This window comes from Podarcis melisellensis, assembly GCF_964234715.1.
Source record: "Podarcis melisellensis genome assembly, chromosome: Z".
NCBI classification, from domain to species: domain Eukaryota; kingdom Metazoa; phylum Chordata; class Lepidosauria; order Squamata; family Lacertidae; genus Podarcis; species Podarcis melisellensis.
Genome location: NC_138547.1, coordinates 25,358,336 through 25,372,118, shown reverse-complemented (window position 1 = coordinate 25,372,118; position 13,783 = coordinate 25,358,336). Strand labels below are relative to the sequence as shown.

The 13,783-nt window shown below is 45.3% G+C and overlaps 1 long non-coding RNA gene across 1 annotated transcript; it reads right to left on the bottom strand.

Moving 5' to 3' along the window:
- Positions 1-1,957: 1,957 nt before the first annotated feature.
- Positions 1,958-5,792, bottom strand: LOC309362379. The gene is made up of 4 exons (XR_014164939.1): positions 5,578-5,792; positions 4,813-4,932; positions 2,439-2,655; positions 1,958-2,011 (listed from the first exon to the last, which is right to left on the bottom strand). It is a non-coding gene; the product is annotated as an uncharacterized lncRNA (long non-coding RNA).
- Between the last annotated feature and the right edge of the window lie 7,991 nt (positions 5,793-13,783).

The following is a 13,783-nucleotide window of genomic DNA, read 5'->3' as shown; positions in this document are numbered from 1 at the left end:
TACAATTTGTTCACAATTCCAATGAATCATTCTAAAAAGCCCACACTTCACACTTTTTGTGTAACATTGCCTGTTCTGAATATCCCACCTGTGACTTTGCTTAAGCAGCTCATAACACACATACCCCTGAACCTCCCACTGTTGTACTGCTTCTGGCAGAAAGAAAGGAAATCCATGCACTGTGCAGAGGTGCTTTTTTATATGTGTATTGCTGGGGTTTTGCCATATTGTTTCTTTGTTATTACTAGGCTGTGTCACACACTGTGCTGGTTTAAATGCCTCAAAATGAGTGTGTGTGTGCACATACACAAACTCAACAGGGGGAAGGACTAGAAGGAAAAGAAATAAGGAAAGCTTTTGCAAGCTGAAGAAGAAGGGAGAGGGGACGGTGCTTGGGCTTGTTGGCACACTAGAATGTGTGTTGTTTGGAAGCAGGCGGATGTTTGTTGCTCCCACATAAACAGACCGCACTTGGAAACACACAAGCAAGCAAGCACTAAACTTTGTGCCCTAGAGTAATCTTACAAATGAAAATCCAGGTAAACTGGGAAAGACGAAAATCCAGCCTGTTGGTCCTTGCTGACCAACACAACTAACCACAGTCAAAACAAAAAAAATTCCTTCCAGTAGCACCTTAAAGACCAACTAATCACAGTCTCAGACACTCCTACACAGAAATATGGCCCACTGAGTACAAAGGGAATTCCTTCCTCCCAGGTAAATCCAGCCGGAAAGGAGAGGAAAAGTGTACCTGGAAATGAACAGCATCATCAATTAAAAAGAAACGAGGGAAGGAAGGTAGAGGTTTGGTGGCGTAAGGGGCATAAGCAGCAGCACAGAGGAGGTAAGAAACAGGAAAACTGATATTGCCAACACACCTGACACAGAACATAGGAGCCAACTCCTAGCAGTAGAGGGGTCTTTGCCTCCCAATAAAATATTTGAGCCCACCCCCAAGTTGATGGGCATTGCCATTCAAATGGTGTGCATGCACTTCTCCCCCCCAAAATATTTTATTCAAGTTGGCACCCCTGCTACAGAACAGTGGCATGTACAGTGGTACCTCGGGTTATGAACTTAATTCATTCCGAAGGTCCATTCTTAACCCGAAACCATTCTTAACCTGAGGCAAGCTTTTGCTAATGGGGCCTCCTGCTGCTGCTGTGCCATTGCCATGAGATTTCCATTCTCATCCTGGGGCTAAGTTCGCAAGCCGGAGCAACTACTTCCGGGTTAGCGAAGTTCATAACCCGAAGCGTTTGTAACCCGAACTGTTTGTAACCTGAGGTAGCACTGTAATAGAGTTAGAAAACCATTTCACATTACTATCAGTTAGATTATGGTTTCAAATAAATTTATATATCACTAGGAAGGAATTTTAGACTTGCACATTTAAAGTAGATTAATGTGCTCTGTCCCCCTAGTGTAACAAACCCACTCTAAAAAAAGAAAGAGACTTCTTGCAGCTAGAAAAGTGATAGGGAAATGCACTGAAAAGTGTGGGATTAGCAAAGGAGTCCTGAGTTGGCATAGTTCCTGGAGGGTTGGCAAAGGAAGAATGTAGATCTCAGGTCAAAAAAGTTTAGCCGCCTCTTGTTTATACAGATGACTACATTTAACCACCAGATGGTAGCATCTGCAAATGAAACGTGGCAGAGGAGGCTCCTATAGCCTTAGAACACAAACATAAGCACAGACTCAGTTTCTGGTTGCTTAAGCATTTGTTTTACAGGACTGTTTACCACATGAATGGACAAATGGATCAGAAGGCCAATAGTTTCAAGGACTAGAGCAAAAGCAATTTTTTTCTGGATTTCTTAAAGCAGTGCTGATCCTAAAACAGTGCTGATCCTCTCTGCCCGCCCCCACACGTTGACACACTGTCAGTCTTCACGTCGGAAACTAGAGTTCCAAAAAGCTAGAATGTGTAATCAACATGGCCTCTTCTAGAATCAGAGGAAGTGATTTCTCTCTCCAAAGAGCAGGCTGAAAGGGGAGATCCTACAGCCAGCTGTTGATAAACGAAGTACGAGCAGGCAGACAGCATCCATGGGCAATATTAGCAATCAACAATTTGTTTGTTTGCTTGTTTGTTTAAAACACCTCAAAGTGATCAAACAATAAAAGTATTTTTTAATAAATAAATAAATAAATCGTATTTAAAAAGCTAAAACAATTTCATACATTAAAAACTGGTTAGAGCAATTTCATATGTTAAAACCAAGCAACATCCAATACAGATTTCAAATCCAGTACTGCTACAGACTGTAATAATAATAATAATAATAATAATAATAATAATAGCAATAATAATAGCAATAATAATAGCAACCATCCACTTAACAGGCTTGTTAAAAAATTAATTTTTTTTAGGAGGCACCCAGAAGATAACAGAGATGTGCCCTTGAGGGCTATTTATAACACCTAGAGGTGCTTACCTCTCTCCCAACCAGGCCAGTTCCTGGGCCAGATGCAAAAGAGAAGAAAAGCAGCAGCCTCGGCTACATTAAAGGGATTTGCCAGCAGGCCTGTTTGTGGGTTCGGACATCTGGCCCCCTGAGCTTCATTAAGTAGTTCTGGACAAATGCAATACGTGAATGGTGGGCATTAGATGCACTCTCAGGTCTGATGAGCCTGCAAGCAGGAACAGGATGGCTGAAATAATTAATGACACAAATGATTATGAAAATGGCTGTTATTATTATTTCAGTTTACAAACTGCTTGATTGTAAAAACAAAACAAAAAAACAACCCCAAAGTTGTTTACAACAAAATATAAAACAATAACATTTTTTATTAAAAGAATATAATAACAATGATAATAATAAATTCAGGCTTCCCCAAAAGTTAATTACAAAAATAATAATCCAGGACACCCCACGCTGCCACCGTCGCCCACCTTTTTGCCCCCCCACCCCCAGCTGCTCACCCTCACTGCCCATGACCTCTTTGCCTTTTCACTATGCTGTCCACATGGTAACTGCTATTATTTATTAAATTTGTATACTGCCCTCTATCTGTAGATCTCTGGGCAGTTCAAAACATAAACATACAACCAGTGCTTTTCGTCTAGGGAACAAAAGGTGCCGGTACTGAGTACCATGGAGTACTCACTGAAAAAAAGCACTCCATACAACATTTAAAAACACAAAATACATAATAAAACAATAACAAAAATCCACTATCATAAGCACGGCCCAAATGGTCATTCCAACCACAACAACTGGGCTAGGCACCACTGCCCTGACACCCATACATCCATTTCCCTACCTTCCAAGGTTCTGCTCTTAAGCAGAGAAATCAAAGCCAGGATAGGCTCCACTTTGAAGGGACCCTCAGCAAAGTACCCTCTGGTGCCTTCCCCAATTTATGTGAGCTTATTGGTAGCACTGGCTGTAGAAGCACTCAGAGAAAGCTGCCACAATATAGCATTGTGAGGACTTAAAATAGTGGGCTTTCCCAACCTGGCTGCCCCGTGCTCAGAGCACCCACAAAAGAGGGGCCCAGTTCCAGTGCTGTGGACCTCATGGCTGCCTGAGGATGGTAAGGTAAAGGGACCCCTGACGACTCTGGGGTTGCGGCGCTCATCTTGCTTTACTGGCCGAGGGAGCCAGCGTACAGCTTCCGGGTCATGTGGCCAGCATGACTAAGCTGCTTCTGGCAAACCAGAGCAGCGCATGGAAATGCTGTTTACCTTCCCGCCGGAGCGGTACCTATTTATCTACTTGCACTTTGATGTGCTTTTGAACTGCTAGGTTGGCAGGAGCAGGGACCGAGCAATGGGAGCTCACCCCGTCGTGGGGATTCGAACCACTGATCTGATCGGCAAGCCCTAAGCTCTGTGGTTTAGACCACAGCGCCACCCATGTCCGGCCTGAGGATGGAGCAGCAGCCAGAGGAAAGGTTTAGGGGTGGGTTGCAAGTGTGAATGTGCATGAAAGGAAAACATCCAGGAGGGTATTTTATTGTGGGGTTAGTGCTTCTCTTGCATGCAAGTTTTTCACAGAGTCCCCATAATCCCAGCAGCATCAAAATCCCAGCCTGCATTTTCTCCACATTTCATTCTAGATCCACCTTTTCAAGGGGGAAATCTGGTAAGTAAAAAAACAAACTAGCCTGTCACTTATGTCTCATTTGCAGTATCTCAACTCCCTGTTTACAAATTAAGCTCCCTGTCTGGAAGCACTCAGAGGCTGCTCAATTGAAGCACATTTAAAGCACATTACTTTCCCCGAAATAATCCTGAAAACTAGGGCTGGCCCACCCATAAGGCAAGATGAGGTGACCGCCTTAGACAGCAGGATCCACAGAGGCAGCAGAACTGGCCTCCAAGGAAAGCATTGCCTGCTTCTGTTACTGCCACATTGGCACCAACAGCTGTAATGCACTCCTTGGAGTGTGTGGACCTGCTGTCCACCTCCCCCCAGTTTAAATGCTTTATTGAAATACATAGATAACATACACAATATAACAAGATGAAAACAATCATGTACTGATAATCTTATATATGTTTACAAAAATTAAATTTTAATTAAATTTATACAATCTCTTTTGCTAACATAGAATAGACTTCCTATCATTTCCTGATTCATATAACCTTTCTGGTGATGAATGTACTTATCATTATAACCTTACTCTTTCTGTATTTTCTAATACCTTCTTACAACAATTCGTACCTTTTTACTTGTTTCTTAACAGTTCATTTAGACAAGGGTCATTCTAATGCTGTGATAGATACTGCACCACTGTTATTATTCTGTAGATATCTATTATGCATATTCCATTTTTTAATAAATGATTGTCTTGTATTACCTCTTAGTCTGTTAGTCAATTGCGCCATTTCCACATATTCCAGTAATTTGCACTGCCAATCTGCTATGGTTGGATCTTTTCCCCCTTTCCAATTCATTGCAGTAAGTATTCGGGCTGCAGCTATAGCATATAGAAAAAATTCTCTTAGATTTTTTGGAATGTCTTTACCTAAAATTCCAAGCAGAAAGGCTTCTGGCTTTTTTTAAGAATGTTGACTTAAAGATCTTTTTCAGCTCATCATAAATGAGATTCCAAAACACTCTAATCTTTCTGCATGTCCCCCACATGTAATACATATTTCCTTCACCTTCCCCGCAACAGTTGTTCGCACTGTCAACAGTTGTTCGCTATGTTTTTGTATAAAGAGTCTTGATGGGGTGAGATACCATCTATATTGCATCTTTAACATGCATCTTTAAATACTGCATCTTTAACATGTTTTCTTTAATGGTGTAGCATGCTGTAAACTTCATGTTTATTTTCCAGAGAGTTTCCCACTCACTCACCTGCTGCCCTCTCAGCGAGTATGAGGTGCTGCTGGTTCCCTCCCACCTTTTGGGAGGAAATGGCAGGGCTACCCTCTGGGGTCTCCTGGGCTCTGCAACTGCCCAGTGTGATTCAGAGCAGGCCTCTTCCCCTTGGATCTGATTCCCATTTCCGCCATCAGGTAAGGTGGATTTGATTCCTGTCCCCCGCTCCATTCCCAGTGTGGATCTTAACACACCCCCACACCCACCCTTCTTCCTGGTGTAGATATTCACTCACCTCTTTTCCTTGGTGGGTGGAGTGCCATTTTGTGCTTAGCCTCAGGTGCCAAAATGTTTTGGGCCAGCCCTGCTGGGAACTGCAACCTGTCCCAGTTATTGTGCTGATGCTACATTGAATCTCACCCATAATTATTCTTATTAGGCTGAGAGAGGGGACCATGATGCAAGTAGATCCTGTGGTCCAAACCACTGCACCTCTTGGGCTCGATTTGAATCTGTTCGACAGTGGAATTTGCTGCCAAGGAGCGTGGTGGAGTCTCCTTCTTTGGAGGTCTTTAAGCAGAGGCTTGACAACCATATGTCAGGAGTGCTCTGATGGTGTTTCCTGCTTGGCAGGGGGTTGGACTCGATGGCCCTTGTGGTCTCTTCCAACTCTATGATTGTATGATCCGGTGTGAGCTCCCATTGCTCTGTCCCAGCTTCTGCCAACCTAGCAGTTCGAAATCATGCCAGTACAAGTAGATAAATAAGTACTGCTGCAGCGGGAAAGGTAAACAGTGTTTCCATTTGCTCTGGTTTCCGTCACAGTGTTCTGTTGCAGCAGAAGCAGTTTTAGTCATGCTGGCCACATGACCCAGAATGCTGTCTGTGGACAAACACCGACTCCCTCTGCCTGAAGCAAGATGAGCGCCGCACCCCATAGTCGCCTTTTACTGGACCTAACCGTCCAAGGGTCCTTTACCTTTTACCTAACAAACTATAGTCCCCTGGATTCGTGTGGGAAATTAATGTATAGCACATACACATCTGAAGGGATAGAGAAAAATGGCTAATGGTGCTTGCCCTACCATTCAGTAGCATGAAGCAGCTGCCTTAGGCAGCAGATGCTGGAGGGCAGGGGGCCAGGGCCAGGAACTGGAAGATACAGGGCCATGTGTACCGTAATGTGGCCTGCTGCCTTCGGGTGCAGTGGAGGACATTCTGCCCTCAGCACTGAAGGAAGTTTGCCCTGTCTACATGGTAAACTTTTCTTGGTGCAACTGTGAGGGAGGAAACTTGTTCTTTGCCTCAGGAGGCAAAATATACTGGGATGGCCCTGATGGCTGAGATGTGTTGCTTGGAAGAGCTATAGCTCAAGGTTTTTAGGTCAACGTCTGTAAAAGTTTCCCCATTTTCGAAGGGCATTGGGAAGGGTTTGTTTGTTTGTTTCTAAATCATACAGCTTTTTGTTGTGCCTAAAAATAAAACAATCTACTCCTTGCCCCATTAACTCCTGAGCTTGCAAGAGAAAATAAAGGAACATGTTTGCTTTAAAAAAACGAGCCATGGTGGGGGGAGGGAAAGCCACATATTTGTCCAACCTGAAAAGTTTCCATCTCCTTCTCCTTGCAAATGTCAGGATGTGCATAGATCCAAGATAACTGGGCTGCTGGAGTCCACAAACAACTTCAGATTACAAAGGTGTATCTTTTCTTTTCGTAGTCCTACATTTCTATATGTGTATACAGATCCACTTTGTTATGTAAAGTGTATGGTATTTCCGAGTAAGCATGCTAACAGCATGAGTCACAGACCCACATGAGTTTCAAAGATCTTGCTTTCGAGAGGAGCCATTTGGGGGAAGCTTGTTCCATTCGGCCTGGAACATTTTTTTGCCCTTCTGTTTGGTGGAACACACACTCCCCATTCACAGCAAAACCGCACCTTGAAATCACGAATGAGCCTCAAGGTTGTCTTTTAGGCCCCGAGACTGCAAAATATACATAAAGAAAATCCAAAACACCAAAGCTGTGTTTTAAAAATAAACATAATTATTTTAACAAGTTAACATTCAGTTTAAAGATTATACCAATTGTGATTCAAAGTTCCCAGGTCAAATCTGACTTCTGCCACAAACTCAACAGAGAACCCCACCCCTTCACCCTCAGCCCCTGCATTATTAGCAGAAATGACCTACCTTGCAAGGTTGTTGTAGGGATCATCGACATACTGCATGTTAAGCAGATCAAACTTAAATTATTTGAGAATTGGATTAAGATACTTTCATACAGCCCAACCTTTTATTCCCCCCCCCAAAAAAAATCAAAACTAAAATTTAGCCTGAATAAATCAAATTGTCCTCTATGTGAACAGGCCATAAGGCTGTCTTTCACAAATTTGTTATCCTGTAGATTTAACGTGATATGCATTCAAGTCCCATTGCTTTTGTAGCAGGACTGATGTGCCTCTAAGCATGTGGGACACTAGAGAGAAACTTTAAATATTGAGGCTAATAACAGGATACAGCATGGAAAACATGTGGTTGCATGCAGACTAAAGCCATGAATGTGTATGCTGGTGATAAATTGAGCATGGGACCTGGTTCGAATCCCCACTCAGTCATGCAGCTCACTGGGTGACCTTGGAAGCCAATCATTGCTTCTCAGTGTAACCTACATCACAGGGTTGTTGTGGGGATTAAATGAGCAGAGGAAGAACAATAAGCCATATTGAGCTCCTTGGAGAAAAAGATTGGATATAAATGCAATTAATAATAAATAATAATAATAATAATATGCACACTGCACAACTTTTATGCATTAAAATGGGTAATGCCTCTCCCACCGCAACACTTCCAGTGTATACAATATCACGGTTGCTGCGCTGCTGAGTGGTTGTGGGAGCAGCGATCTTCTCCCCATTGCTCAGCTGTGCAGAGGAAAAAGATGGGTGGTGCTTGGCAGACTACAGGGAGAGCAACAAAGGGCTGAGGGCGGCAGCCCACCCCTGGTGGACTTCAGCCATCTCAAGACTACAATTGGTGGCAGGGGCTTGTTGGTGGATTGCCTGACCTCCAGGCCAGACCTAAATCTTCAGGTTTGCTTGGCCCCCTCCAGGTGGCAGGTGGAGGGCAGGGGAGCAAGAGGACCAATAAATGATGATGATGATGATGATGATGATGTATAAAGAAGATTGCACCTACAGCTTGCAAGCTTCAGTCCAAATGCAAATTATAACACAGATACTTGGGGTGCAGGGTTTCTGCCCCGCCCTGCTTCCCTCCCAATTAACTCCAGGGCCCACCCCATGACATCACCAGAGGCTAACCAAGGTCTCAGGTTTGGGCCCTGCAATCTTAGGGTCTTGAATACTCATGACCTGGCAATGCTAATTCTCAGTGGTGGTTCCCTGTTTGTGGAATGCCCTCCCTGGTGAAGTGTGTCTGTCTCCCTCATTATTGACTTTCAGAAGGAATTTAAAAACATTCCTGTTTACCAAGGCATTTGATGGCTGAAAGACACTGTTCCTGGCAACTTTGAGATCACTGGCTGAGAATGTTTTTACCATGTTTTTAGAACATTTTAAACTGTGGGTTTTTTTAATCTTTCCAAACTGTTTCTAGGTTGCTGGGTTTCTTTTTAACCATTTTATTGTTGCTGTATCTGCCACCCTGGGCTCCTTCGGGAGGAAGGGTGGGATATAAATTGAATCTCCCCTTCCTTCTTCACCTCATTGTTAATACACTGAGTGGCAGCAACTCCGCAGGGTTTCATTCAGACAGGAGCCTTTCTCAAGCTGGTCTGCAGATGCCAGGGCCTACCACTGAGAATTTTGTGGGAGTATTAGGTACATCAAGGGTTAGGAACGTCAGACCCTGGGCCAAATGTGGCCCTCTAGACTGCTCTATCCAGCCCCCAGTATTCTCCCAGGCCACACACCCCTCCCCATCCATACCCTCCTCTTGTGTTTTTGCCTGGCTGGAATGTATCCTTGAATTCTGGCAATGCTTCTTGCTTGCCTTGATGGGGAAAGAGAGAGTTGTGGGAATGTGTGTAGAAATTCGCCTACTGAACAAAGGTAAAATTTATATTTGCCAAAAGGGAAGTATAGCCTTCAGGCTGAAAAAGATTTCCCATTCTTCAGACACATGCTTCAGACACTGTAGACTGTAACTTGACTGCAATTTATATCAGGTTTTCTTTCACATATAATATGAATCACAGAATAATAGTTCTGGCTTTTTTGCTTCCAAAAGGGGACCAAGCCACTGAGATGTTTTTCCAAAGTGGGTTCCAGAGCATCAGCAGTAGTCTCTAACGGGGCATCGAGGCCTGGCAGTTACTTGAGAGTGCTGGTGTTAGGCTCCGTCTTATGGCATCCATTTAGCCAGGAGAGGAGCCAAGTCCTGGTCAGACCTGCAGCAAAATAAGGCAGTACCAAGGTACCACTTGGAGCTTAGAGTGGAGAACGATTTTTAGGTTGTAGCTCAGTATCCTCGCACAAAGCATCTTTCATTCTAAAAACATTAAAAGGAAAATTATTCCTATTTTCTGTACTAGGGATCTCCTCATCAACACAAATGAAATGTTTAAACAGTACTTTGATTGTCCTTGAATCTTCCTGCCACACTTTCAATCCTCTCCTGCCACACTATTGTGGCACACCAACCACAACCTTGGAGAACCAATGGCCAACACTGTCTGGCAGTCTCTCTTCAAGGGTTTTAGGCAGCAGTCCTTCCCAGCCTTACCTGGAGATGCTGGGGATTGAACTTTGGACCTTCTGTGTGTATAACAAATGCTCTACCACTGAGCCACAGCCCCTCCCATAGCATAGCATGCCCTTGGCTATGCAGTACAAGATAAGTCCAGCCCAAAATAGAACCCATAGCTCCAAGCAGCCCACTTTAGCTACTCTGATATTGTGGGTAACTAAGGGAACATACACAGCATATGACAAACTTTTAGTGTACAATTGCCCAGGGTTGTCATCTGGTCTGGTTGGGCTCTTGGGTTTTGTTCTGATTGTTGACCATAGCAGTGACATATTGAGGGGACTGGAGAGGAGGCTAATTGCTTTCCCACCCAAGCAGGGGATAAGGGGGCTATTGCAGGTGGGTACAGGTGCTATAAACATTAATACAGTGGTACCTCGGGTTACAAACACTTTGGGTTATAAACACTTCGGGATACAAACTCTGCTAACCTGGAAGTAGTACCTCGGGTTGAGAACTTTGCCCCAGGATGAGAATGGAAACCGTCCGGTGGCAGCACGGCAGCAGCAGGAGGCCCCATTAGTGAAAGTGCGCCTCAGGTTAAGAACGGTTTCGGGTTAAGAATGGACCTCCGGAATGAATTAAGTTCGTAACCCAAGGTACCACTGTATATTCATTTCAAAGGCTAGAAAAGCATGTTTGACCTATGCCAATAACATTGCTATAGTTATTAAGATGCCACAACAATTCCCCTTAGAATAATATACTACTTGCTTTTTAACTATTGAAACTTGAATTTACCCAAGCAATGGGCATCCAAACTTCAGTTGTTGCAGATCTAAACTAACTTTTGATGACGACCCCCCCACCCACCCTGCAGTCTGAAATACCATGCCTGGTCTTGAACAGCATGTCTGCCTATGATCCATTGATGACCTACAAGTAACGTAACTGGTTCACAATCCACAAAAACCAGGTTCTTTGCATGGCTTACAGATGACACTGGGGGAAGAGGAAGGTGCCATGTGCAGCAGGCATAAATTTCCAAGAGGTTATGGAAAATCAACAGGAAAATCTGTTGATGTTCTCTATCTCAAACTTCTGATTACCTGCCAATGAAGGAGAGTTCACCACCATCTGAGGGTGTCCTGTCCACTGTCAAACAGTTCTTAGCATCAGAAACTTCTTTCTTTCTTGTAACTTGAATCCACTGGTTTGAGTCCTACCCTCAGGAGGAGGAGAAAACAAGCTTGCACCATCATCCATGTGACAGACCTGTAGATATTTGAAGATGGCTATTGTATCTTCTCTCAGTCTCCTCCTCTTCAGACTAAGCTTATGCAGCTCCCTCAACCATTCCTCATAAGACTTGACCCTTTATCATCTTGGTTAAGTAAGTCAGGCTGAGAGGCAGTGACTGGCCCAAGGTTACCTAGTGCAGTGTTTCCCAACCTTTTTTGGGCAAAGGCACACTTGTTTGATGAAAAAAATATCGAGGCACACCACCATTACAGCCCCGTGACGTCAGCGCGCAGCGTCACTTGAGCTCCTTCTCCTGCTCGTTCAGGGCCGCAGTGGCGTAGCGTGGGTTGTCAGCACCCGGGGCAATGCAAGTAATTTGCGCCCCCTAACCCGTGGATTTGCGCCCCCTAACACTAACCCCCAGATGTTGCGCCCGGTGTGGCCGGCCCCCCCTGCACCCCCCACGCTAGGCCACTGATCCATAGCTAAAAGCAGAAGTCGACAAATGTGTCCTGTTTTTTGCTCTTCAAAATATGGCAACCCGAAGACCCCCAGGGACCGTCCAACCAGCCTAGGAAGTGTGCTCTGGTCGCGGGGGAGGAGACACGAGGCATTGCCATCCACACCTGGAATTGAGGAGGAGCTGGAAAGGTCCTTTGGTTTCACACCCAGGACCCATTTTTTCTCTCTTCTTTTGAGAAAGGGGTGGGAAACGGGATTTGGAGGGCGCATGTGTGCGCGTAGCTGAGCTCCAGTTGCTCTGGGCATTTCTGGACGGCGCCGGTAGCATCTCTCCTAACCCCTCCCCACCCCGGTCTCCACCCCCCCCTGCCCAAAGGCTTTCCCCTACCTGGCCAAAGTTCCACCCGAAGCTGGAGATGCGGTTCGCGCTGCCCACGAAGACGACGCCGAACTCGGAGAGGACGTATTCCTTGCGCTCAGCGCAGCGGCGCAGCTAGCCGCTCAGGGGCCCGGGGCGGCGCGCACGTCCTGCAGCCAGGGGCGAGTGCCATGGGGGCGAGCCATGGCAGGGCGCGCTGCGTGGAGCCTCGCTGCAGCCTCCCCCTCAGCTGTAGGGAGGCTGAGGCGGTGGGCAGAGGCCAGAGCGGAGCTTGCGGGCAGTTCGCCCGCAGACGCATGGCTCAGGCACGCTGCAGGCGCCGAGGTGTGGCGCCCAGTGCCCCCCGCCTCGCCTAGCTACCAGTGGCATAGGAAGGGGTCTGCGGTGGGTGCGGGGCTGAAAGGACATGCAAGGCTCCATGCTGCTGCCCGGACATGCCGGCCTCCTCCTCGTCCGCTGTCTCGCGCTCCTCCCTTTTGCGCGCGCTGCCCCGCCGCCGCCCCATTGGCCGGGTCCTGTCAGCTGATCCTGTGTTATTTCCTGTGTGTGTGTGTGAGGGGAGAATGGAGAGAGAAACCTCGGCACCGCCACCGCGGAGCCGCCCCCGGCTCGACGCGGATCCTCGCCGCCCCGCCTCTCGCCCGCCTCCCTCCCACGGCACACCAGGCAAGGCTCCGCGGCACACTAGTGTGCCGCGGAACACCGGTTGGGAAACACTGACCTAGTGAGCTTTAAGGCTGAGTGGGGATTTGAACCCTAGTCTCCCAGATCCTTGTCTGCAACGCTAACCACTGCACCACACTGGCTTTTATTCAGCTGTTCTGCCTGTACACATAAAGCTCCTATAGCTGTTATAAAGCAGGCCTCCAGACAAAGGCCCATGGTATGAATGCTAAAGAGAGCCACTGAAACACCTAGGTTGGCATTCCTTGGCAAACACATTCTGAGTATTTTAAACAGGGCTGCATAGTTTTTTGGGCTGGCTTCAGCGGCTAAAAATTGTGGTTGCTAGGCCCATGCCCCTTTTCCTACAGTACAAGTATAAATGTCCAAATATACTCAGTAGTCTAAATCTCAGCTATATTTTTGGCCATTAGTTAATTTAATCATGCTACATCAAAGCATGGTTGATGAACTTAAAAAAACATTCATCATTACATTATATCTTATCTTCAAAAGGCAAACAGCTGCCAGTTTGCCACTGAGTATATTTTCATCAATATCCAACCAATCACAGTATGCTTATAGTTACAAACATATGTTTGGGCCTTTTCATATAATGTAAGAATGTGAATAATTTTACAGTAACTACCACCCCTGGTTTTATAACCACAAGCATAGTGTGAAGAACCTTGAGAAATTTCCAAAGGAGCAACTAATTCACATTAATAATCCCATTTTGCTAAGAGCACATTACAGTATATATTGGCTAATAAGAAGATGAGATAAACATCAGCAATGTTTGTTCTTTCCATGTAAAAAATGTTTAGAGGAAGGTTGCAAGATAAATATCTGGCCCACCTTATTACATACACTATTATTCTAATACAGCTACAAATTAATTCAGGACACTGTTGCTGAACCAAAGGTGATTTCAAAATATATACAAAATGCAATAAAGCATTCTAGCCCACCATCATTTTTATTATCATAGTGGACAGTATATTTAGATATATTTAGATATTCACATATTTCTTTAAAAGGGAG